We start from the raw sequence: 24,952 nt of genomic DNA, 5'->3' as shown, positions 1-24,952 counted from the left end.
GTCGCTCGCCGTCCTCTTCTGCCGGGCGCTCCTCCTTCTCTTGTTCCTTCTCCGGTTGTCTTCCCCCCTTCTTCGGTCCCTTACGGGCCCCGCTACCCGCCGGCTGGTTTTCCCCCTCGCTCTTTTCGTCTTCCTGCTGGATCCACTCCTTTACTGCCCTGTCTATTTCCTTGCCCCTCTTCTCACACTGCCGGAATAGGTGCCCCGATTCCCCACACAGGGAGCACTCCTTTACCGGGCAACTTCGTGTGTCATGCCCCGATCGGTTGCACTTTCTGCACTTTTCTGCGTCGCACGCCCCCTCTCGGTGCCCGAAGGCCCGGCACTTTCTACAAAATTCCGGCTGATCCCAGTAGTATAAGTACCCCCTACCTCCTCCAATTGAGAAAGTGGCTGGTGGGTGGGTAAGTCCGTCCGGTGTTCCGTTGTCCCCCCGCCGTAGCTCCACCAGGTACCGACGCTTCCCTGTCCACACAGTACGCGTGTCGCTGAGCACTGATGGTCCCACCAACACCTCCGCGTATCTGCGTAGGAAAGTCGTCACGTCGGCGTCTGAAACGAACGGGTCGAACATATGTAAGACCACCCACCTCTTGCTGTCGCACTGTAATCCGCCGCATTCATAATCCCGCAATCCGCCGTCCTTGATGAGCTTTGTGCACTTCCCCACCACTCTCTTGTGGATATCCGCGCTCATAAACGTGGCATCAATAAACTTCTGTGGCCGGTTCCCTTGCACACACTTAATTTCCGGTACCTTCAGCCCCAAAGCTCCGAACAGAATCTCGTCTTCAAATTGCTCCCTTCCAGGTGGCACCGTCTCCGGCTTCCAATGGAAGCGGACAGTCCACTTAACGCTGGGGTCCATCCCAGCCCTCCTCGCCTCTCCAGGCTCCGCAGCCATGGTTGAAGCAGCCTTTCGGCTGCAAACAGCCCCCACGAGAGCCTGGTGCAAAAACAAAGGTACCGACGTCCAAGGGTCCAAAAAACGTTGTCCAAAAGGCAGTCCGGGTTCCAGTTCCAAAAAGGCAATCCAAAGGCGTATCCTCTCGGGTGTTGTCCTCTCGCTCGTTTCTCCCTCGACCTCTGACCTTAGCCAAAAGGCCGAGAAGCGATGCCCACAAAGGCGCGGACCGACGCGCGGGCGTTCCGCTGGCGCACAGTGGCGCAGGCCGACTCCTCTGGAGCCCGGGACCCGCGCAGCCGCCGGCCTCCCTGCAGCCAGAGGCCTGCCGCGGGACTCTGCTCCCCCTCTCTCTTGCCTGCCCGCCTGCCTTCCTGCCAGTCCCGGGCGGGGGCCCTGCTCTTTGATCTTCTGTCAACGGCCCGACAACGACCGCAGCCGCAGGGGGCGCCAGCCGCCCGGCCTCCTTAGCTTAGGCCCCTCCCACCGGCAGCAGCTGCGCCCAACCGGCTGCAAGCGAAAGCCGAGCGCCAGCACCTGCGGGCAGAGGCAAGGGGCAGCTCTCTCTCGGGAGGGAGGGACGGGGACGCGCGCGCGCGCGCACACACGCCTGCCTGCCTGCCTGCCGAAAAAAAAGAAAGAAAAGGTGGATATACTAAGTTTTTGGGAGGGAAAACGCCCAGCTGTCGAAAGGGGCCCGCCTGCAGGGACGGGGACGGACACACACACAAGCAAGCAAGCAAGCAAGCAAGCAAGCAAGCCACGCCTGCCTCCCTGGGAAAAGGCTGAAAAACCTAAGTTTTTTGGAGGGAAAACGCACGGGAGCCGAAAAGGGGGCCGGCCTGCTTGCCCAGAGAGTCGAGACGCGGGAAAGCGCACAGAGGGAGCACGGGAACCGAGAGGGCGAGAGAGAGACAGAACACAGAGACACACAGATGGACGAGGGACGAGGGACGAGACCCGAGAAGAAGGAGCTCCAGTCCACTCCGCTTGCTTGCTCGCTCGCTCGCTCGCTCGCTCGCTCGCTAGCTAGCTAGCTAGCTAGCTACCTACCTACGTCTGTCTTTTCACCGCTGAGAGAAGGTGGTGCACCGCTCCCGGAGGCGCTGCAATACCGGGCCGATGCGTGGAGAGGACGGAGCAAGCTCCTGATCCAGCTCCCTGTTCCAAAAATCCGTTTAATATGTGGTCCCCCGATGGGGGACGTATCAGATATTAAACTGATAAGAACAGATACTACACTTGATCTTAGCCAAAAGGCCGAGAAGCGATGCCCACAAAGGCGCGGACCGACGCGCGGGCGTTCCGCTGGCGCACAGTGGCGCAGGCCGACTCCTCTGGAGCCCGGGACCCGCGCAGCCGCCGGCCTCCCTGCAGCCAGAGGCCTGCCGCGGGACTCTGCTCCCCCTCTCTCTTGCCTGCCCGCCTGCCTTCCTGCCAGTCCCGGGCGGGGGCCCTGCTCTTTGATCTTCTGTCAACGGCCCGACAACGACCGCAGCCGCAGGGGGCGCCAGCCGCCCGGCCTCCTTAGCTTAGGCCCCTCCCACCGGCAGCAGCTGCGCCCAACCGGCTGCAAGCGAAAGCCGAGCGCCAGCACCTGCGGGCAGAGGCAAGGGGCAGCTCTCTCTCGGGAGGGAGGGACGGGGACGCGCGCGCGCGCGCACACACGCCTGCCTGCCTGCCTGCCGAAAAAAAAGAAAGAAAAGGTGGATATACTAAGTTTTTGGGAGGGAAAACGCCCAGCTGTCGAAAGGGGCCCGCCTGCAGGGACGGGGACGGACACACACACAAGCAAGCAAGCAAGCAAGCAAGCAAGCAAGCCACGCCTGCCTCCCTGGGAAAAGGCTGAAAAACCTAAGTTTTTTGGAGGGAAAACGCACGGGAGCCGAAAAGGGGGCCGGCCTGCTTGCCCAGAGAGTCGAGACGCGGGAAAGCGCACAGAGGGAGCACGGGAACCGAGAGGGCGAGAGAGAGACAGAACACAGAGACACACAGATGGACGAGGGACGAGGGACGAGACCCGAGAAGAAGGAGCTCCAGTCCACTCCGCTTGCTTGCTCGCTCGCTCGCTCGCTCGCTCGCTCGCTAGCTAGCTAGCTAGCTAGCTACCTACCTACGTCTGTCTTTTCACCGCTGAGAGAAGGTGGTGCACCGCTCCCGGAGGCGCTGCAATACCGGGCCGATGCGTGGAGAGGACGGAGCAAGCTCCTGATCCAGCTCCCTGTTCCAAAAATCCGTTTAATATGTGGTCCCCCGATGGGGGACGTATCAGATATTAAACTGATAAGAACAGATTTTTTTTATGTTTTATTAGAAATCAGTAAAAACAGTGCTTTAAAAGTTTACACTACCCTCCACCTTTACACCCATGTGATCAAGTCCTTCCAACGTTCGCGTGCCGCGGCGAATCCCCATCGGAGGACGTCCCACCGAATCCTCCGTGAGACGTCCCTCTTAACTTTCTTTAAGATGGCCGGCACTGATCTCTCTACTCCGTGTTTGACCAGCTCAGATCTTGCGTCCCAGACGTGGAGCTTGGTCAGGCTGATAAGGAGCCATAGCAGAAACGCCGCGTTCCATCTTCGGGAACCAGCCACACCCTTCATTACCGTGTTCAGCGTCAAGAGGGACCCCAGGCCTACCTGTGCGTACAGGTGCTGACTAGACCTCCACACCCTCTGCACGAACCCGCACTCCCAAAAGACGTGGTTAACGGTTTCTTCCCCTGTGCAGCCGTGCCTCGGGCACTGGCTCTTCTTTGACAGTCCGTGCGAGTACATGACGGCCCTGACCGCCATTCGACCCCACACACCAAGCCAGTTCAGGTCTTTGAGCCTGTTGTCCAGGCCCTTTGGTTGGACCTGCTGCCAGATGTCACTGGGCACACCCAGGAGCGCTGGCCTGTCCAGTGCTGTGACCACCAAGTACATCCTCCTATGGCTCAGCGCTACGTCCTTGTCCCGTACCTCTGGATGTGCCCGCAGCCACTGCACTGCGTGGCGATAGTGCAGTGGGAGCCGCTCAGCCTTCGGGGTCGTGTTCTTCCAGGCGGCCAGGTGTCTCATACTCGCTGCCAGCCAGAGGCTCACGAACCGGCCGCACAGGTGGGGCGGGTTACCGTGCAGGATGACGCACAGGTTGGCGACGAACACGCAGTCCAACTTCACTGGGAAGTTCGGGATCCCTCTGCCTCCTTCCACGGTAGGTCTGCACATGTCTGTCCGGCGGATCCGTTCGTATGAGTGGCCCCACACGAAGGTAAACACTGTTCTTACCAGTTCCTTCCTCCTCCTTGCTGGTAGGGGGTACACTACTGCCAGGTGGAGAAGCAAGGGCAGGATCTCCACCTTCAGCACCAGCGCCTTCCCTATCCACGTCAGGGATCGTTGCTGCCAAAGGCCCAGCTTCTGCTTGATCTTCCGGAACCTGGCCTCCCAGTTCAGTCCTGAGGGGTCCAAGGTGTGAAATAGGACCCCCAGGATTTTCACCGGGTCCGTTGTTTGTTTCAGTCCTCCGGCGACCTCCGGTACGTACGGCCAGGTTCCAAAAAGCTTCACCAGGCTCTTGGCGCGATTCAGTTGGGCGCCGGTGCCTCTGGAGTAGGCCTCCACGATTTCCAACACTCTCCCCAGACTCCTGTCAGAGCTGAGGAAGAGCGTCACGTCGTCCGCGTAGGCCGCGATTTTAGCTTCCTGCCCACCTCCACCTGGCACTTTAATTCCCTCCACTCCAGTGTCCTTCCGTAAAGGGTCCAGTAGCAGCTCGAGGTAGATAACGTACAGCAGGGGCGAGAGTGGACATCCCTGTCGCACACCACACCTTACCGGAATCCTCCTCCCTACTGCTCCGTTGACTCTTACCCGGGACGCAGCGCCGTTGTAGAGTGCTTCAATCCACCTGACAAAGACATCAGGCAGACCCTTCTTCCTCAAGAGTGCCCACAGGATCCCATGATGGACCCGGTCGAACGCCTTTGCCTGGTCTAGGCTCACCAGCATGAGCGGCAGGCCTCTGTCCTCCACCCAGGCGATGATGTCCCGGATCAGCTGCAGGGTCCAGCTGATCTTCCGGCCTGCCACGCCACATGTCTGGTCCGCCCCGACCAGCGCCGGCATCACCGTTTTCAGACGGCCGCCCAGCACCCTGGCCAAGATCTTATAATCAGTGCACAGGATCTGGATCGGCCTCCAATTTCCCAGGTCCGCCTTGTCTCCTCCCTTGTAGATCAGAGTCACGACGCCGGTCTTCATAGAGAGGCCCAGTTCATTGCTGTCCAGGGCCTCATTGAAAACCTGCACCAGAAAAGGCTCTAGTTGATCCCAGAAGGTCCGGTAGAATTCCGCTGGTAGGCCGTCTACTCCAGGGACGGTTCCCTTCTTCAATCCAAACAATGCTGTTTTTATTTCCGCCCCCGTCACAGGCCCAACCAGCGAGGCGGGATCGTCTACCGCCTTTTCCACACCCTCCAGGAGCCTCTCCTTGATGCTGGCGTCGATCTCCTTCTCCTGGAACAAGGCTGTATAGAACCCTGTGGCACACTCCAGCATCCCGGGCAAGTCTGTGGCTGCAGTCCCATCCTCGCGCCGTATACTTTCGAAGCAGCAGCGCTCCTGCTGCTTTCTCACGGCGCTGAAGAATTGGGGTGAGCACTGTTCTTCTCCCTCCTTCCAAACTCCCCGCAGCCTGAAAAGAAAGTTCTTTGCTCTCTGCAGCCACTTTTCCCTAAGCAGGCTCCTGACGTTGGCGATCTTCTCGCCGTCGAAGGCACCCCCCTGGTTCAGCTGCTCATACAGTGCTTCCAGCTCCTCTTGGAGCTGGGCGCACTGGCGTTCCTCCAGACTCCGCCGGATCCAGCAGTATCGCCTGGTGACCGTTGCGAGAGTCTGTTTGCACGATTCCCACCAGTGCACCGCAGAGCTATAGAGCTCCCTCTTCTTTTCCAGGTCTTTCAACACTGTCTCGATCTTCCTTCGGTATCTCTCCTCGTGAAGAACTTGTTTGTTCAGCTTCCAGTACCCAGCCTGGAAGCGCGGGTCCTCAACACCGAAGGAGACCGTGAGCAGCCGATGGTCCGAGAACCAGGTAGGGGTCACTTGCCTGCTTAGCGTTGTCCACTTCACAGTAGAGAGGATGTAGTCGAGGCGTCGAAAACTCCCTCTTCCATTGTCCCAGGTGTGGTGTGCAACGTTCTTAAACCCATCTCGAAGGCCAAAATCCGCGATCAAGGACCTCAACAGATGAACTCCCTGGCCGCGCGGGTCTCCCAGGTCGATGTTGAAGTCGCCGCCTACAATCAGCTCTCTATTGGTGTACAGCACGGGCTCCAGGTCTTTCAAAAAGGAGCCCTGCTGCCTTCTGTCTGCTGGGGCGTACACGTTGACCAGCCTTATCTTCACTCCCCTCCAGGTTCCGTCCACCACCAGCAGACGTCCGGGAATTACTGAGCTGACTGTTTGGGCGGCGAACCCTGGCAAGCCGCACAGGATACCCACACCAGAGGAGTTCACCCCTCCGACGCTCCACCACGAAGGGCCCTTCCTCCACTCCCTCTGGAGGGTCCTCACGTCGTCGAGGTCCTTGAGATGGACTTCCTGCAGAAAGATCACATCCAGATACCTTCGAGACAGGTAGGAAAACACTGCCACTCTTTTTTCCTGCTTCCTCAGACCCCTCACGTTAGCTGTTGCAACTGTGAGGGTCATGGCGGGTCTTGAGGGGGGCTGTCACTCTCCATTCCCTCCGATCGGCTGGAATCAGGTGAGCTCGCCGTCCCTGCTGTACTCTCCGAGCTGCCATCCTCTGTGTCCATAAAGTGGACCACGCGGCTGTCCGGGGACTCTCGTTCCGGAGTTGGCGTTTCAGGCTGGCAGTAGACTACGGGGCTGCCATCGTCCGTTACGTTGGCCGCCACTGAGTAGACGGCCAGCATTGCCGCCCCTGACCCCTGCCCTGGGGGGAGAGATTCCGAGGTGCTTTCGGCCTCGGAGTCACTCGAGGCCGACAAAACTCCCTCCTCCTCTTCCATCCCCTCAGAGTCTGCAAAGTCTCCCGGGTCTTCCTCCTGGCCTTCCTCCTCGGCCGTCCTCTTCTTCTTTTCCTGCGTCTCCTGTTGACGCCTTTCCGCCCTCTGCCTCTTTGACCTCCTCTTCTTCCCTGCGCCCTGCAGGATTACCATCCCCTCCTCCTCTGTTGGCGTCGGTGTCGGTGTCGCAGTTCTTCCCCCGTCCTTCAGGGGGCGCCCCTTCTTCACCACCTCCGCCCAGGTTCCGGCCCCTCCGTCTGCTCCTCCTGATGTTCCCGGCTGTTCACCGTCCCCTCCCTGCGCCGTCTCCAGTTGCTCCACGTCGGAGCCCCACGACGTTCCTGGTCGCTCTCCGTCCTCTTCTCCCTGGTGCACCTCTCTCCCCTGTCTTCCTCCCTTCTTCTCCCCCTTACCAGGGGGTCTGCTACCCTTCGGCCGACCTTCCCCCTCACTAGCCTCGTCTTCCTGCGCCATCCACTCTCTGACCGCCTCCTCCATGCTCTCCTCCTCGGTGGCCGCCTTCTCCGCGGCCGTCTTCTTCGTAGCCGCCTCCTCCGTGGCCGCGCCCCTCTTTTTGCACTGCCGGAACAGGTGGCCTCTATCCCCGCACAAGGAGCACTCTTTCACCTTGCACTCTCGGGTTTGGTGTCCCTGACAGCCGCACTTGCCGCACTTCTCCGCCGTACATGCCCCCTCTCGGTGCCCGAAAGTCCGGCACCTCCTGCAAAAATCAGGCTGGTCCCAATAAAACATGTACCCCCTACCTCCTCCGATGGCGAATGTGCCTGGTGGGTGGCTGTATCCGTCCTTTGATGTTTTATCCTGCCGCAACTCCACCAGATACCGACGTTTTCCCGTCCACACAGTACGTGTGTCCTTGAGCCCCAAGGGACCCGCCTTCACATCCACGTACCTGCTTAGGAAGGTACTCACGTCGGCGTCTTTCACAAACGGATCAAACATGTGCAAAACCACCCACCTCTTGCTGTCGCTCTGCAGTCCCCCACACTCATACTCCGGAAATCCGCCGTTCTTAATGATCTCGATGCATTTCCCTACCGTTCTCTTGTGGATATCGGCGCTGATGAAGGTGGTGTCCATGAATTTCTGTGGCTGGTTCCCCTGCACACACAAGATCTCTGCCGCCTTCAGCCCCAAAGCTCCAAACAGGACGTCATCCTCGAACTTCTCCCTTCCAGGTGGTGCCGTCTCCGGCTTCCAGCGGAAGCGGAGAGTCCACTTAATGCTGGGGTCCTTCCCAGCCCTCCTCGCCTCTCCAGGCCCTGCAGCCATGGTTGGGCAGCCTTTCGGCCACCAAAACAGCCAAGGAATGCAAAGCCGGGTGAAAATCAAAAGTCCGACGTCCAAAGGCAAAAATCGTAGTCCAAAAGCAATCCGGGTCCAAAATCCAGGTAATCCAAACGTGTCTCCGCAAAACGCTGTCCTCTTGTTCCTCTCTCCCTCGACCTCTGACCTTAGCCAAAAGGCCGAGAAGCGATGCCCACAAAGGCGCGGACCGACGCGCGGGCGTTCCGCTGGCGCACAGTGGCGCAGGCCGACTCCTCTGGAGCCCGGGACCCGCGCAGCCGCCGGCCTCCCTGCAGCCAGAGGCCTGCCGCGGGACTCTGCTCCCCCTCTCTCTTGCCTGCCCGCCTGCCTTCCTGCCAGTCCCGGGCGGGGGCCCTGCTCTTTGATCTTCTGTCAACGGCCCGACAACGACCGCAGCCGCAGGGGGCGCCAGCCGCCCGGCCTCCTTAGCTTAGGCCCCTCCCACCGGCAGCAGCTGCGCCCAACCGGCTGCAAGCGAAAGCCGAGCGCCAGCACCTGCGGGCAGAGGCAAGGGGCAGCTCTCTCTCGGGAGGGAGGGACGGGGACGCGCGCGCGCGCGCACACACGCCTGCCTGCCTGCCTGCCGAAAAAAAAGAAAGAAAAGGTGGATATACTAAGTTTTTGGGAGGGAAAACGCCCAGCTGTCGAAAGGGGCCCGCCTGCAGGGACGGGGACGGACACACACACAAGCAAGCAAGCAAGCAAGCAAGCAAGCAAGCCACGCCTGCCTCCCTGGGAAAAGGCTGAAAAACCTAAGTTTTTTGGAGGGAAAACGCACGGGAGCCGAAAAGGGGGCCGGCCTGCTTGCCCAGAGAGTCGAGACGCGGGAAAGCGCACAGAGGGAGCACGGGAACCGAGAGGGCGAGAGAGAGACAGAACACAGAGACACACAGATGGACGAGGGACGAGGGACGAGACCCGAGAAGAAGGAGCTCCAGTCCACTCCGCTTGCTTGCTCGCTCGCTCGCTCGCTCGCTCGCTCGCTAGCTAGCTAGCTAGCTAGCTACCTACCTACGTCTGTCTTTTCACCGCTGAGAGAAGGTGGTGCACCGCTCCCGGAGGCGCTGCAATACCGGGCCGATGCGTGGAGAGGACGGAGCAAGCTCCTGATCCAGCTCCCTGTTCCAAAAATCCGTTTAATATGTGGTCCCCCGATGGGGGACGTATCAGATATTAAACTGATAAGAACAGATACTACACTTGATCTTAGCCAAAAGGCCGAGAAGCGATGCCCACAAAGGCGCGGACCGACGCGCGGGCGTTCCGCTGGCGCACAGTGGCGCAGGCCGACTCCTCTGGAGCCCGGGACCCGCGCAGCCGCCGGCCTCCCTGCAGCCAGAGGCCTGCCGCGGGACTCTGCTCCCCCTCTCTCTTGCCTGCCCGCCTGCCTTCCTGCCAGTCCCGGGCGGGGGCCCTGCTCTTTGATCTTCTGTCAACGGCCCGACAACGACCGCAGCCGCAGGGGGCGCCAGCCGCCCGGCCTCCTTAGCTTAGGCCCCTCCCACCGGCAGCAGCTGCGCCCAACCGGCTGCAAGCGAAAGCCGAGCGCCAGCACCTGCGGGCAGAGGCAAGGGGCAGCTCTCTCTCGGGAGGGAGGGACGGGGACGCGCGCGCGCGCGCACACACGCCTGCCTGCCTGCCTGCCGAAAAAAAAGAAAGAAAAGGTGGATATACTAAGTTTTTGGGAGGGAAAACGCCCAGCTGTCGAAAGGGGCCCGCCTGCAGGGACGGGGACGGACACACACACAAGCAAGCAAGCAAGCAAGCAAGCAAGCAAGCCACGCCTGCCTCCCTGGGAAAAGGCTGAAAAACCTAAGTTTTTTGGAGGGAAAACGCACGGGAGCCGAAAAGGGGGCCGGCCTGCTTGCCCAGAGAGTCGAGACGCGGGAAAGCGCACAGAGGGAGCACGGGAACCGAGAGGGCGAGAGAGAGACAGAACACAGAGACACACAGATGGACGAGGGACGAGGGACGAGACCCGAGAAGAAGGAGCTCCAGTCCACTCCGCTTGCTTGCTCGCTCGCTCGCTCGCTCGCTCGCTCGCTAGCTAGCTAGCTAGCTAGCTACCTACCTACGTCTGTCTTTTCACCGCTGAGAGAAGGTGGTGCACCGCTCCCGGAGGCGCTGCAATACCGGGCCGATGCGTGGAGAGGACGGAGCAAGCTCCTGATCCAGCTCCCTGTTCCAAAAATCCGTTTAATATGTGGTCCCCCGATGGGGGACGTATCAGATATTAAACTGATAAGAACAGATACTACACTTGATCTTAGCCAAAAGGCCGAGAAGCGATGCCCACAAAGGCGCGGACCGACGCGCGGGCGTTCCGCTGGCGCACAGTGGCGCAGGCCGACTCCTCTGGAGCCCGGGACCCGCGCAGCCGCCGGCCTCCCTGCAGCCAGAGGCCTGCCGCGGGACTCTGCTCCCCCTCTCTCTTGCCTGCCCGCCTGCCTTCCTGCCAGTCCCGGGCGGGGGCCCTGCTCTTTGATCTTCTGTCAACGGCCCGACAACGACCGCAGCCGCAGGGGGCGCCAGCCGCCCGGCCTCCTTAGCTTAGGCCCCTCCCACCGGCAGCAGCTGCGCCCAACCGGCTGCAAGCGAAAGCCGAGCGCCAGCACCTGCGGGCAGAGGCAAGGGGCAGCTCTCTCTCGGGAGGGAGGGACGGGGACGCGCGCGCGCGCGCACACACGCCTGCCTGCCTGCCTGCCGAAAAAAAAGAAAGAAAAGGTGGATATACTAAGTTTTTGGGAGGGAAAACGCCCAGCTGTCGAAAGGGGCCCGCCTGCAGGGACGGGGACGGACACACACACAAGCAAGCAAGCAAGCAAGCAAGCAAGCAAGCCACGCCTGCCTCCCTGGGAAAAGGCTGAAAAACCTAAGTTTTTTGGAGGGAAAACGCACGGGAGCCGAAAAGGGGGCCGGCCTGCTTGCCCAGAGAGTCGAGACGCGGGAAAGCGCACAGAGGGAGCACGGGAACCGAGAGGGCGAGAGAGAGACAGAACACAGAGACACACAGATGGACGAGGGACGAGGGACGAGACCCGAGAAGAAGGAGCTCCAGTCCACTCCGCTTGCTTGCTCGCTCGCTCGCTCGCTCGCTCGCTCGCTAGCTAGCTAGCTAGCTAGCTACCTACCTACGTCTGTCTTTTCACCGCTGAGAGAAGGTGGTGCACCGCTCCCGGAGGCGCTGCAATACCGGGCCGATGCGTGGAGAGGACGGAGCAAGCTCCTGATCCAGCTCCCTGTTCCAAAAATCCGTTTAATATGTGGTCCCCCGATGGGGGACGTATCAGATATTAAACTGATAAGAACAGATACTACACTTGATCTTAGCCAAAAGGCCGAGAAGCGATGCCCACAAAGGCGCGGACCGACGCGCGGGCGTTCCGCTGGCGCACAGTGGCGCAGGCCGACTCCTCTGGAGCCCGGGACCCGCGCAGCCGCCGGCCTCCCTGCAGCCAGAGGCCTGCCGCGGGACTCTGCTCCCCCTCTCTCTTGCCTGCCCGCCTGCCTTCCTGCCAGTCCCGGGCGGGGGCCCTGCTCTTTGATCTTCTGTCAACGGCCCGACAACGACCGCAGCCGCAGGGGGCGCCAGCCGCCCGGCCTCCTTAGCTTAGGCCCCTCCCACCGGCAGCAGCTGCGCCCAACCGGCTGCAAGCGAAAGCCGAGCGCCAGCACCTGCGGGCAGAGGCAAGGGGCAGCTCTCTCTCGGGAGGGAGGGACGGGGACGCGCGCGCGCGCGCACACACGCCTGCCTGCCTGCCTGCCGAAAAAAAAGAAAGAAAAGGTGGATATACTAAGTTTTTGGGAGGGAAAACGCCCAGCTGTCGAAAGGGGCCCGCCTGCAGGGACGGGGACGGACACACACACAAGCAAGCAAGCAAGCAAGCAAGCAAGCAAGCCACGCCTGCCTCCCTGGGAAAAGGCTGAAAAACCTAAGTTTTTTGGAGGGAAAACGCACGGGAGCCGAAAAGGGGGCCGGCCTGCTTGCCCAGAGAGTCGAGACGCGGGAAAGCGCACAGAGGGAGCACGGGAACCGAGAGGGCGAGAGAGAGACAGAACACAGAGACACACAGATGGACGAGGGACGAGGGACGAGACCCGAGAAGAAGGAGCTCCAGTCCACTCCGCTTGCTTGCTCGCTCGCTCGCTCGCTCGCTCGCTCGCTAGCTAGCTAGCTAGCTAGCTACCTACCTACGTCTGTCTTTTCACCGCTGAGAGAAGGTGGTGCACCGCTCCCGGAGGCGCTGCAATACCGGGCCGATGCGTGGAGAGGACGGAGCAAGCTCCTGATCCAGCTCCCTGTTCCAAAAATCCGTTTAATATGTGGTCCCCCGATGGGGGACGTATCAGATATTAAACTGATAAGAACAGATACTACACTTGATCTTAGCCAAAAGGCCGAGAAGCGATGCCCACAAAGGCGCGGACCGACGCGCGGGCGTTCCGCTGGCGCACAGTGGCGCAGGCCGACTCCTCTGGAGCCCGGGACCCGCGCAGCCGCCGGCCTCCCTGCAGCCAGAGGCCTGCCGCGGGACTCTGCTCCCCCTCTCTCTTGCCTGCCCGCCTGCCTTCCTGCCAGTCCCGGGCGGGGGCCCTGCTCTTTGATCTTCTGTCAACGGCCCGACAACGACCGCAGCCGCAGGGGGCGCCAGCCGCCCGGCCTCCTTAGCTTAGGCCCCTCCCACCGGCAGCAGCTGCGCCCAACCGGCTGCAAGCGAAAGCCGAGCGCCAGCACCTGCGGGCAGAGGCAAGGGGCAGCTCTCTCTCGGGAGGGAGGGACGGGGACGCGCGCGCGCGCGCACACACGCCTGCCTGCCTGCCTGCCGAAAAAAAAGAAAGAAAAGGTGGATATACTAAGTTTTTGGGAGGGAAAACGCCCAGCTGTCGAAAGGGGCCCGCCTGCAGGGACGGGGACGGACACACACACAAGCAAGCAAGCAAGCAAGCAAGCAAGCAAGCCACGCCTGCCTCCCTGGGAAAAGGCTGAAAAACCTAAGTTTTTTGGAGGGAAAACGCACGGGAGCCGAAAAGGGGGCCGGCCTGCTTGCCCAGAGAGTCGAGACGCGGGAAAGCGCACAGAGGGAGCACGGGAACCGAGAGGGCGAGAGAGAGACAGAACACAGAGACACACAGATGGACGAGGGACGAGGGACGAGACCCGAGAAGAAGGAGCTCCAGTCCACTCCGCTTGCTTGCTCGCTCGCTCGCTCGCTCGCTCGCTCGCTAGCTAGCTAGCTAGCTAGCTACCTACCTACGTCTGTCTTTTCACCGCTGAGAGAAGGTGGTGCACCGCTCCCGGAGGCGCTGCAATACCGGGCCGATGCGTGGAGAGGACGGAGCAAGCTCCTGATCCAGCTCCCTGTTCCAAAAATCCGTTTAATATGTGGTCCCCCGATGGGGGACGTATCAGATATTAAACTGATAAGAACAGATACTACACTTGATCTTAGCCAAAAGGCCGAGAAGCGATGCCCACAAAGGCGCGGACCGACGCGCGGGCGTTCCGCTGGCGCACAGTGGCGCAGGCCGACTCCTCTGGAGCCCGGGACCCGCGCAGCCGCCGGCCTCCCTGCAGCCAGAGGCCTGCCGCGGGACTCTGCTCCCCCTCTCTCTTGCCTGCCCGCCTGCCTTCCTGCCAGTCCCGGGCGGGGGCCCTGCTCTTTGATCTTCTGTCAACGGCCCGACAACGACCGCAGCCGCAGGGGGCGCCAGCCGCCCGGCCTCCTTAGCTTAGGCCCCTCCCACCGGCAGCAGCTGCGCCCAACCGGCTGCAAGCGAAAGCCGAGCGCCAGCACCTGCGGGCAGAGGCAAGGGGCAGCTCTCTCTCGGGAGGGAGGGACGGGGACGCGCGCGCGCGCGCACACACGCCTGCCTGCCTGCCTGCCGAAAAAAAAGAAAGAAAAGGTGGATATACTAAGTTTTTGGGAGGGAAAACGCCCAGCTGTCGAAAGGGGCCCGCCTGCAGGGACGGGGACGGACACACACACAAGCAAGCAAGCAAGCAAGCAAGCAAGCAAGCCACGCCTGCCTCCCTGGGAAAAGGCTGAAAAACCTAAGTTTTTTGGAGGGAAAACGCACGGGAGCCGAAAAGGGGGCCGGCCTGCTTGCCCAGAGAGTCGAGACGCGGGAAAGCGCACAGAGGGAGCACGGGAACCGAGAGGGCGAGAGAGAGACAGAACACAGAGACACACAGATGGACGAGGGACGAGGGACGAGACCCGAGAAGAAGGAGCTCCAGTCCACTCCGCTTGCTTGCTCGCTCGCTCGCTCGCTCGCTCGCTCGCTAGCTAGCTAGCTAGCTAGCTACCTACCTACGTCTGTCTTTTCACCGCTGAGAGAAGGTGGTGCACCGCTCCCGGAGGCGCTGCAATACCGGGCCGATGCGTGGAGAGGACGGAGCAAGCTCCTGATCCAGCTCCCTGTTCCAAAAATCCGTTTAATATGTGGTCCCCCGATGGGGGACGTATCAGATATTAAACTGATAAGAACAGATACTACACTTGATCTTAGCCAAAAGGCCGAGAAGCGATGCCCACAAAGGCGCGGACCGACGCGCGGGCGTTCCGCTGGCGCACAGTGGCGCAGGCCGACTCCTCTGGAGCCCGGGACCCGCGCAGCCGCCGGCCTCCCTGCAGCCAGAGGCCTGCCGCGGGACTCTGCTCCCCCTCTCTCTTGCCTGCCCGCCTGCCTTCCTGCCAGTCCCGGGCGGGGGCCCTGCTCTTTGATCTTCTGTCAACGGCCCGACAACGACCGCAGCCGCAGGGGGCGCCAGCCGCCCGGCCTCCTTAGCTTAGGCCCCTCCCACCGGCAGCAGCTGCGCCCAACCGGCTGCAAGCGAAAGCCGAGCGCCAGCACCTGCGGGCAGAGGCAAGGGGCAGCTCTCTCTCGGGAGGGAGGGACGGGGACGCGCGCGCGCGCGCACACACGCCTGCCTGCCTGCCTGCCGAAAAAAAAGAAAGAAAAGGTGGATATACTAAGTTTTTGGGAGGGAAAACGCCCAGCTGTCGAAAGGGGCCCGCCTGCAGGGACGGGGACGGACACACACACAAGCAAGCAAGCAAGCAAGCAAGCAAGCAAGCCACGCCTGCCTCCCTGGGAAAAGGCTGAAAAACCTAAGTTTTTTGGAGGGAAAACGCACGGGAGCCGAAAAGGGGGCCGGCCTGCTTGCCCAGAGAGTCGAGACGCGGGAAAGCGCACAGAGGGAGCACGGGAACCGAGAGGGCGAGAGAGAGACAGAACACAGAGACACACAGATGGACGAGGGACGAGGGACGAGACCCGAGAAGAAGGAGCTCCAGTCCACTCCGCTTGCTTGCTCGCTCGCTCGCTCGCTCGCTCGCTCGCTAGCTAGCTAGCTAGCTAGCTACCTACCTACGTCTGTCTTTTCACCGCTGAGAGAAGGTGGTGCACCGCTCCCGGAGGCGCTGCAATACCGGGCCGATGCGTGGAGAGGACGGAGCAAGCTCCTGATCCAGCTCCCTGTTCCAAAAATCCGTTTAATATGTGGTCCCCCGATGGGGGACGTATCAGATATTAAACTGATAAGAACAGATACTACACTTGATCTTAGCCAAAAGGCCGAGAAGCGATGCCCACAAAGGCGCGGACCGACGCGCGGGCGTTCCGCTGGCGCACAGTGGCGCAGGCCGACTCCTCTGGAGCCCGGGACCCGCGCAGCCGCCGGCCTCCCTGCAGCCAGAGGCCTGCCGCGGGACTCTGCTCCCCCTCTCTCTTGCCTGCCCGCCTGCCTTCCTGCCAGTCCCGGGCGGGGGCCCTGCTCTTTGATCTTCTGTCAACGGCCCGACAACGACCGCAGCCGCAGGGGGCGCCAGCCGCCCGGCCTCCTTAGCTTAGGCCCCTCCCACCGGCAGCAGCTGCGCCCAACCGGCTGCAAGCGAAAGCCGAGCGCCAGCACCTGCGGGCAGAGGCAAGGGGCAGCTCTCTCTCGGGAGGGAGGGACGGGGACGCGCGCGCGCGCGCACACACGCCTGCCTGCCTGCCTGCCGAAAAAAAAGAAAGAAAAGGTGGATATACTAAGTTTTTGGGAGGGAAAACGCCCAGCTGTCGAAAGGGGCCCGCCTGCAGGGACGGGGACGGACACACACACAAGCAAGCAAGCAAGCAAGCAAGCAAGCAAGCCACGCCTGCCTCCCTGGGAAAAGGCTGAAAAACCTAAGTTTTTTGGAGGGAAAACGCACGGGAGCCGAAAAGGGGGCCGGCCTGCTTGCCCAGAGAGTCGAGACGCGGGAAAGCGCACAGAGGGAGCACGGGAACCGAGAGGGCGAGAGAGAGACAGAACACAGAGACACACAGATGGACGAGGGACGAGGGACGAGACCCGAGAAGAAGGAGCTCCAGTCCACTCCGCTTGCTTGCTCGCTCGCTCGCTCGCTCGCTCGCTCGCTAGCTAGCTAGCTAGCTAGCTACCTACCTACGTCTGTCTTTTCACCGCTGAGAGAAGGTGGTGCACCGCTCCCGGAGGCGCTGCAATACCGGGCCGATGCGTGGAGAGGACGGAGCAAGCTCCTGATCCAGCTCCCTGTTCCAAAAATCCGTTTAATATGTGGTCCCCCGATGGGGGACGTATCAGATATTAAACTGATAAGAACAGATACTACACTTGATCTTAGCCAAAAGGCCGAGAAGCGATGCCCACAAAGGCGCGGACCGACGCGCGGGCGTTCCGCTGGCGCACAGTGGCGCAGGCCGACTCCTCTGGAGCCCGGGACCCGCGCAGCCGCCGGCCTCCCTGCAGCCAGAGGCCTGCCGCGGGACTCTGCTCCCCCTCTCTCTTGCCTGCCCGCCTGCCTTCCTGCCAGTCCCGGGCGGGGGCCCTGCTCTTTGATCTTCTGTCAACGGCCCGACAACGACCGCAGCCGCAGGGGGCGCCAGCCGCCCGGCCTCCTTAGCTTAGGCCCCTCCCACCGGCAGCAGCTGCGCCCAACCGGCTGCAAGCGAAAGCCGAGCGCCAGCACCTGCGGGCAGAGGCAAGGGGCAGCTCTCTCTCGGGAGGGAGGGACGGGGACGCGCGCGCGCGCGCACACACGCCTGCCTGCCTGCCTGCCGAAAAAAAAGAAAGAAAAGGTGGATATACTAAGTTTTTGGGAGGGAAAACGCCCAGCTGTCGAAAGGGGCCCGCCTGCAGGGACGGGGACGGACACACACACAAGCAAGCAAGCAAGCAAGCAAGCAAGCAAGCCACGCCTGCCTCCCTGGGAAAAGGCTGAAAAACCTAAGTTTTTTGGAGGGAAAACGCACGGGAGCCGAAAAGGGGGCCGGCCTGCTTGCCCAGAGAGTCGAGACGCGGGAAAGCGCACAGAGGGAGCACGGGAACCGAGAGGGCGAGAGAGAGACAGAACACAGAGACACACAGATGGACGAGGGACGAGGGACGAGACCCGAGAAGAAGGAGCTCCAGTCCACTCCGCTTGCTTGCTCGCTCGCTCGCTCGCTCGCTCGCTCGCTAGCTAGCTAGCTAGCTAGCTACCTACCTACGTCTGTCTTTTCACCGCTGAGAGAAGGTGGTGCACCGCTCCCGGAGGCGCTGCAATACCGGGCCGATGCGTGGAGAGGACGGAGCAAGCTCCTGATCCAGCTCCCTGTTCCAAAAATCCGTTTAATATGTGGTCCCCCGATGGGGGACGTATCAGATATTAAACTGATAAGAACAGATACTACACTTGATCTTAGCCAAAAGGCCGAGAAGCGATGCCCACAAAGGCGCGGACCGACGCGCGGGCGTTCCGCTGGCGCACAGTGGCGCAGGCCGACTCCTCTGGAGCCCGGGACCCGCGCAGCCGCCGGCCTCCCTGCAGCCAGAGGCCTGCCGCGGGACTCTGCTCCCCCTCTCTCTTGCCTGCCCGCCTGCCTTCCTGCCAGTCCCGGGCGGGGGCCCTGCTCTTTGATCTTCTGTCAACGGCCCGACAACGACCGCAGCCGCAGGGGGCGCCAGCCGCCCGGCCTCCTTAGCTTAGGCCCCTCCCACCGGCAGCAGCTGCGCCCAACCGGCTGCAAGCGAAAGCCGAGCGCCAGCACCTGCGGGCAGAGGCAAGGGGCAGCTCTCTCTCGGGAGGGAGGGACGGGGACGCGCGCGCGCGCGCACACACGCCTGCCTGCCTGCCTGCCGAAAAAAAAGAAAGAAAAGGTGGATATACTAAGTTTTTGGGAGGGAAAACGCCCAGCTGTCGAAAGGGGCCCGCCTGCAGGGACGGGGACGGACACACACACAAGCAAGCAAGCAAGCAAGCAAGCAAGCAAGCCACGCCTGCCTCCCTGGGAAAAGGCTGAAAAACCTAAGTTTTTTGGAGGGAAAACGCACGGGAGCCGAAAAGGGGGCCGGCCTGCTTGCCCAGAGAGTCGAGACGCGGGAAAGCGCACAGAGGGAGCACGGGAACCGAGAGGGCGAGAGAGAGACAGAACACAGAGACACACAGATGGACGAGGGACGAGGGACGAGACCCGAGAAGAAGGAGCTCCAGTCCACTCCGCTTGCTTGCTCGCTCGCTCGCTCGCTCGCTCGCTCGCTAGCTAGCTAGCTAGCTAGCTACCTACCTACGTCTGTCTTTTCACCGCTGAGAGAAGGTGGTGCACCGCTCCCGGAGGCGCTGCAATACCGGGCCGATGCGTGGAGAGGACGGAGCAAGCTCCTGATCCAGCTCCCTGTTCCAAAAATCCGTTTAATATGTGGTCCCCCGATGGGGGACGTATCAGATATTAAACTGATAAGAACAGATACTACACTTGATCTTAGCCAAAAGGCCGAGAAGCGATGCCCACAAAGGCGCGGACCGACGCGCGGGCGTTCCGCTGGCGCACAGTGGCGCAGGCCGACTCCTCTGGAGCCCGGGACCCGCGCAGCCGCCGGCCTCCCTGCAGCCAGAGGCCTGCCGCGGGACTCTGCTCCCCCTCTCTCTTGCCTGCCCGCCTGCCTTCCTGCCAGTCCCGGGCGGGGGCCCTGCTCTTTGATCTTCTGTCAACGGCCCGACAACGACCGCAGCCGCAGGGGGCGCCAGCCGCCCGGCCTCCTTAGCTTAGGCCCCTCCCACCGGCAGCAGCTGCGCCCAACCGGCTGCAAGCGAAAGCCGAGCGCCAGCACCTGCGGGCAGAGGCAAGGGGCAGCTCTCTCTCGGGAGGGAGGGACGGGGACGCGCGCGCGCGCGCACACACGCCTGCCTGCCTGCCTGCCGAAAAAAAAGAAAGAAAAGGTGGATATACTAAGTTTTTGGGAGGGAAAACGCCCAGCTGTCGAAAGGGGCCCGCCTGCAGGGACGGGGACGGACACACACACAAGCAAGCAAGCAAGCAAGCAAGCAAGCAAGCCACGCCTGCCTCCCTGGGAAAAGGCTGAAAAACCTAAGTTTTTTGGAGGGAAAACGCACGGGAGCCGAAAAGGGGGCCGGCCTGCTTGCCCAGAGAGTCGAGACGCGGGAAAGCGCACAGAGGGAGCACGGGAACCGAGAGGGCGAGAGAGAGACAGAACACAGAGACACACAGATGGACGAGGGACGAGGGACGAGACCCGAGAAGAAGGAGCTCCAGTCCACTCCGCTTGCTTGCTCGCTCGCTCGCTCGCTCGCTCGCTCGCTAGCTAGCTAGCTAGCTAGCTACCTACCTACGTCTGTCTTTTCACCGCTGAGAGAAGGTGGTGCACCGCTCCCGGAGGCGCTGCAATACCGGGCCGATGCGTGGAGAGGACGGAGCAAGCTCCTGATCCAGCTCCCTGTTCCAAAAATCCGTTTAATATGTGGTCCCCCGATGGGGGACGTATCAGATATTAAACTGATAAGAACAGATTTTTTTTTTTTTTTCTTATAAAATATACTTTATTCGGAAAAAAAACACATCTCAAAAGGAAAACATCTCATACAATAACACTCCACAAGTTAAAACAACGGCGGAACGGCGGTGATTGTCCGTTTTCAATCCTTGCAAGGGTGGGCGGATTTGCGCTATTATGAGTGTCCCTCCAAACCCTACCGCTTGCTGTAAACCATTAATCCCTGTACAGGGTCCATAGGCCTTTCCAGCGCTCCTTTGCCGTGGGGAAACCCCATTTAGCAACGTCGCGCTTCATCCTCCTCCTGAGGTCCGCCAGGATCCTCTCCTCCAGCTCCCTCGCTCCCCACTCGATGTTGTGCCGGATGAGATTGTTCCTCGCGTCCCACAGGCCTTTCTTTGTGAGGGACAGCAGCAGCCACAACAGGAACTGCGTCCCCCTGTCCAGTCCGGTAGGTGCCACCCCCAGCAGAACGTACTGGTAACTGAGCACCGCACCCGTCCCCAGGAGTTGCATGGTGTTGTCCATTCTGCCCCACACCGCCTTGGCGAAGGGGCAGCTCCAGAACACGTGCTCCTGAGTCTCCTCGACGAAACACGTGTCCCGGGGGCAATGCGGGTTCCTGGTAAGCGAGTGTCTGTAGAGGACCTCTCTGGTAGCCAGTCTCTTGTGGACGGCCATCCAGTTGAGGTCCTTCAGTTCGTTGTCCAGTTCTTTAGGCTGCGTCCTTTCCCAGACTTGTCTGGGAACTGGCAGCCTTTCGTCGGCGACCAGATGCCCCCTCACCTCTTTGTACAGAGCTCTGTGGTTGGTGCAGAGCTCTGGCTGTCTCGTGGCCTCGTACCTCCTGCTCCACTTGACAGCGTGGGTGTAGAACTTTGGTCGCCTCTCTGCCTTGGGCCCAGTGTTTGACCACTGGACCAAGTGCCTCATCGGGATGGAGAGCCACAGCCTGACAAAGTACTGGTACTTGTGGCCGATGGGCTCCCGCAGCGCCCGACAGAGGTTGCAGAAGAAGATGCAGTCGAGTTTCAGGGGGAAATGTGGGACATCTCGACCCCCTTCCTCGACCGGCTGACACATCCGGTTTCTGGTGATGTACTCGTACCTGCCGCCCCAGACGAAGCCGAAGATCATCCCTTGCAGCGCTCGTCTGAGTCTGGCCGGCAGCGGGTACACCACCGCCAGGTAAACCAAAGCCGGCAGGACGTCTGCTTTCAACACCATCACTTTCCCTGTGTAGGACAGCGACCGCGTTTTCCACAGACCCAGCTTCGCGTTCACCTTGGCGATCCTCTCAGTCCAGTTGTTGGTCTCGTTGTCCTGGCTCTGGAAGGAAACCCCCAGTATTCTGAGGGGCTCCGTGCAGAGCTCGAGACCCTCCGGCGCCGTCGTCCTGTGCTTCCAGGGTCCGAAGAACTTCAGTTTGCTCTTTCGGCGGTTGAGCTTCGACCCCGAGGCTCTGGAGTATTGCTCCATGACCTGCAGGGCCCTCCTCAACCCCCTGTCCGACCTCAGGAACAGCGTCGTGTCGTCGGCGTACTGGGAGATCTTCAGGGTTTCCCCCGCGCCTCCCGGTATCTCCAGGCCGTCGATGACGGGGTCCCGTCTCACCGCCTCTGCTAAGGGCTCTGTGAAGAGAACATAGAGAAGGGGTGAAAGGGGGCAGCCCTGTCGTACTCCGGATTCCTGGGGAATGAAATCCCCCAGGTTTCCGTTCACGTTCACTCTGCTGCCCACGTCAGAGTACAGAATCTGAATCCAGCGGCTGAAACTCTCTCCGAAACCGAAGCGTTCCAGCACCCTGAACAGATAGCTGTGGTTCACTCTGTCGAAGGCTTTCTCCTGGTCCAGGCTGACCACCATCATGGGCACGTTCCGGTCCTCGGCCCAGGCGATGGCGTCTCTGGTCAGCTGGAGGTTCCAGCTGACGGATCGCCCCTCCACCCCACACGTCTGGTCGCTGTGGATGATGTGGGGGAGGGCGGTTCTCAGTCTGCCGGTCAGGAGCTTGGACAGGATCTTTACGTCCACGCAGAGCATCGTGATCGGCCTCCAGTTTTTGAGGTCGGCGGCGTCTCCTCCCTTGAAGAGCAGGGAGATGACGCCCTCCCTCATGGTGTCTCCGAGTTTCCCCCGGCGGAAGATCTCCTGCGCCACTTCCACCAGATCTGCCGCCAGGGTGTCCCAGAAGCAGGTGTAGAATTCCTTGGGGAGTCCGTCCGGCCCCGGCACCTTGCCATTCTCCATGGACAAGAGCGCCGCCTTCAGCTCCTCGGCCGTGATCGGACCCTCCAAGTCCTCCCTCACCTCCTCCGGTACTCGTGCCGTCAGCCCCTCCAGAAAAGCATCGCCTGCCTCCACCTCCGTCTGCTTTTCTGAAAAGAGCTCCGTGTAGAAAGCGGTGGCCGCCTCTACTTTGTCGCTCTCGTCCAGCACTTCCTCTCCATCTCCCCGTCTCAGGCTGTGGATCACCCTCTTTTTCTGGGCTCCCCGGACCTGGTTGAAGAAATAGGAGGAACAGGTTTCATTATTTTCGTAATGCTCCCTCTGTGCTTTGACGAGGAAAGCCTTGGCTTTCTCCGTGTGCAGTCTGCGGAGCCTCTCCTTCAGGTCCCGTGCCCGGGCTGAATTGAAGGCTCCTCCCCCGTTAGCCGAGCTGTACTCCTCCTCGAGTTGCCTCTGGAGTCGTGCAGCTTCCTTCCTCTCCCTGGCCGCCTTCCGTCTGCAGTACGTCTGCGCCAGGGTTCGGGTCCTGTCCTTCACCGACTCCCACCATTCCACCACGGAGCTGTAGCCGTCTCTCAGGTCTCCCCAGCTCGCGTAGTCTTTCCGGAACAGTGCCCTGAAGTCGTCTTCCTCCAGTATCTCCCGGTTCAGCTTCCAGTACCCACGACCGAATGCCGGCAGGCTGGTGTTAGCCACCACCGTCAAGCGCTCGTGGTCGGAATACCACGCCGGGGACACCGTCGCCGACTCCAGGGAGCAGGTCGTGTGCACGAAGATGTAGTCCAGGCGGCTGCACACTCCCCGGGAGTTCTTCCAGGTCGGTCCGGCGTCGTTCGGGCGGCACCGTCTGAAGCCGTCTACTAGGGAGAACTGCTTGAGTAGCGACTCCAGCTCTGCCGAGCTAGCGTCGCTCCCCTTCTCCCGGTCGACGTTGAAGTCCCCGCCGAGCACCACCTGTCTGTTAGTGGTGCAGCAGCTGGCCAGGTCAGCAAACACTTCCTTCCGGATAGAGGGTTCCGTCGGAGCATAGACGTTAATCGCTCTCAACTTCTGCCCCCTCCAGTCGATGTCTGCGACCAGGATCCGGCCCTGCACCACCGAGAAGGAGGAAACCAGCGTCATCTCTGGGTTCCCGAGGAGGATTCCCACTCCGGAAGAGTGGACCCCTCCTACGCTCCAGCATGATTCTCCCTTCGTCCATTCCCTGGTGAATGTCAGCTTGTCGCTTTCATCCTTCAGGTGGACCTCCTGTAAGAAACAAACTGAGAAAGACTTTGAGGCCAGATCATGAAAGACTCCCCGTCTTTTCACTGGGTCTCTCAGCCCTCTCACGTTAGTTGTTAAGAAGGTTAGTTTCACAGTCATGGTTAAACTAGTGAAAGGTAAACCTCCTCTCTGTACTTACAGTAGAAACTTGGGAGTCTACATCTGGGCACTGTTTAGCCTAGATGTAACTCCTCTCGTTCGGGTCCTGGGGGGAATATACTGGGCTCCCTCCAGGTTTCGCTGGGGACTGAAAGGAAAACATGCTGGACAGGTCCAGCCCTACCATCAGTCCGGGCTCCAGGGCGGCTTCAAAATAATCCTCGTCGTCCTCGAGGATACTCTCAGCCACCGCTTCGGGGAGGCTCCTTTCTTCCCTCTCTCGGGGGGTTTCGGGGGCCTCCAGTTTCTCCTGGGCCTCGAGGGAAGGGGGCTCCAGTTCCTGGGCTGCCTCTTCCTTTTGTCCCTGGGTCTCGGGGGAGGGGGTTACCTCTTCCTGGGCTGCCTCCTCCTTTTGTCCCTGGGCCTCGTGGGAGGGGGTTACCTCTTCCTGGGCTGCCTCCTCCTTTTGTCCGTGGGACTCGGGGGAGGGGGGGTCCGTTTCCTGGGCCTCGGGGGGGAGGGTTTCCATTTCCTGGAGCGCCTCCTCCGGTTGTTCCTGGGCCTGGAGGGAAGAAAGTTCCGTTTCCTCTAGGATGAGGAAACGGTTTTCCCTTACCACTCTCTTTTTCTGTCCTTCCGAAGGTGGGTCCGCCCTGGGTCTCTTCTCCCGCTTGCGCTTTCCCTTTTTGCTGGGAGTTATCCAGGGCCCTTCCTCCGGTCGGCCATCTTGTCCCTCTTCCTGGCGGCCATCTTGTGGCACCGATGCGGCTGGGGGTGTGGCCTCGGCAGTTTCGGGTCTCAGCGGGGGAGGTGCGGGTTCTTTGTTCTCAGCCCTCTCCCTTTGTCTGGAGACCGGTTTCTGCCTGCCGGCTTCCACCACCTGCGCAAACGAAGGTTTGCTTACCTTGCATTGGCGAAGGAGGTGTCCCTCGGCGCCGCATCCGTCACACTTTTTGGCTGCCCGGCAGGTTTTTGCCAGGTGCCCGTCCTCATTGCAGTTGTGACATCTGACGATGTCACATGTGTTTGTTTTGTGGCCGGACCGTCTGCACTTGCTGCAGAAATCCGGCATCCTGGGGTAGTAGAGGTACCCCCTGTCGGCTCCGATGTTGAAGCGAGCCGGGGGGTGCTGGAAACCGTCAACGCCCTCTGGGTCCTCCTTCAGGAGGACTCGGTACTGGCGTTTGCCGTACCAGACGCCTTCGTCCCTGACCTCTGTCGGTTTTCCCACTACGGTTACATACCTCCCTAGGTACGCTGTTACCCGCTCCGCTGGTACATAGGGATTGTACGTGCAAACCGTAATGGTCCTCTGGTTCGTCTTCCT

The 24,952-nt window shown here is 61.1% G+C and overlaps 12 non-coding genes and 1 pseudogene across 12 annotated transcripts; all 13 read right to left on the bottom strand.

Moving 5' to 3' along the window:
- Positions 1–1,985: 1,985 nt before the first annotated feature.
- On the bottom strand, positions 1,986–2,176 carry LOC148647180 (U2 spliceosomal RNA). The gene has a single exon (XR_015927231.1). It is a non-coding gene; the product is annotated as a U2 spliceosomal RNA (small nuclear RNA).
- An 869-nt stretch (positions 2,177–3,045) lies between these two features.
- Positions 3,046–3,235, bottom strand: LOC148647179 (U2 spliceosomal RNA). Its single transcript, XR_015926879.1, has one exon. It is a non-coding gene; the product is annotated as a U2 spliceosomal RNA (small nuclear RNA).
- Positions 3,236–9,294: 6,059 nt separating this feature from the next.
- On the bottom strand, positions 9,295–9,485 carry LOC148647178 (U2 spliceosomal RNA). Its single transcript, XR_015927230.1, has one exon. It is a non-coding gene; the product is annotated as a U2 spliceosomal RNA (small nuclear RNA).
- Positions 9,486–10,354: 869 nt separating this feature from the next.
- LOC148647177 (U2 spliceosomal RNA) lies at positions 10,355–10,545 on the bottom strand. The gene has a single exon (XR_015927229.1). It is a non-coding gene; the product is annotated as a U2 spliceosomal RNA (small nuclear RNA).
- Positions 10,546–11,414: 869 nt separating this feature from the next.
- On the bottom strand, positions 11,415–11,605 carry LOC148647176 (U2 spliceosomal RNA). The gene has a single exon (XR_015927228.1). It is a non-coding gene; the product is annotated as a U2 spliceosomal RNA (small nuclear RNA).
- An 869-nt stretch (positions 11,606–12,474) lies between these two features.
- LOC148647175 (U2 spliceosomal RNA) lies at positions 12,475–12,665 on the bottom strand. The gene has a single exon (XR_015927227.1). It is a non-coding gene; the product is annotated as a U2 spliceosomal RNA (small nuclear RNA).
- Positions 12,666–13,534: 869 nt separating this feature from the next.
- LOC148647174 (U2 spliceosomal RNA) lies at positions 13,535–13,725 on the bottom strand. Its single transcript, XR_015927226.1, has one exon. It is a non-coding gene; the product is annotated as a U2 spliceosomal RNA (small nuclear RNA).
- An 869-nt stretch (positions 13,726–14,594) lies between these two features.
- Positions 14,595–14,785, bottom strand: LOC148647173 (U2 spliceosomal RNA). The gene has a single exon (XR_015927225.1). It is a non-coding gene; the product is annotated as a U2 spliceosomal RNA (small nuclear RNA).
- An 869-nt stretch (positions 14,786–15,654) lies between these two features.
- On the bottom strand, positions 15,655–15,845 carry LOC148647172 (U2 spliceosomal RNA). Its single transcript, XR_015927224.1, has one exon. It is a non-coding gene; the product is annotated as a U2 spliceosomal RNA (small nuclear RNA).
- An 869-nt stretch (positions 15,846–16,714) lies between these two features.
- On the bottom strand, positions 16,715–16,905 carry LOC148647171 (U2 spliceosomal RNA). Its single transcript, XR_015927223.1, has one exon. It is a non-coding gene; the product is annotated as a U2 spliceosomal RNA (small nuclear RNA).
- An 869-nt stretch (positions 16,906–17,774) lies between these two features.
- LOC148647170 (U2 spliceosomal RNA) lies at positions 17,775–17,965 on the bottom strand. The gene has a single exon (XR_015927221.1). It is a non-coding gene; the product is annotated as a U2 spliceosomal RNA (small nuclear RNA).
- Positions 17,966–18,834: 869 nt separating this feature from the next.
- On the bottom strand, positions 18,835–19,025 carry LOC148647169 (U2 spliceosomal RNA). The gene has a single exon (XR_015927220.1). It is a non-coding gene; the product is annotated as a U2 spliceosomal RNA (small nuclear RNA).
- Positions 19,026–19,894: 869 nt separating this feature from the next.
- LOC148647168 (U2 spliceosomal RNA) lies at positions 19,895–20,074 on the bottom strand (annotated as a pseudogene).
- Positions 20,075–24,952: the final 4,878 nt, after the last annotated feature.

This window comes from Lepisosteus platostomus, chromosome 15, assembly GCF_059453375.1.
Source record: "Lepisosteus platostomus isolate fLepPlt1 chromosome 15, fLepPlt1.hap1, whole genome shotgun sequence".
Classification (NCBI taxonomy): domain Eukaryota; kingdom Metazoa; phylum Chordata; class Actinopteri; order Semionotiformes; family Lepisosteidae; genus Lepisosteus; species Lepisosteus platostomus.
The sequence above is the reverse complement of the archived record's forward strand: the minus strand, read 5'-3'. Positions and strand labels throughout refer to the sequence as shown.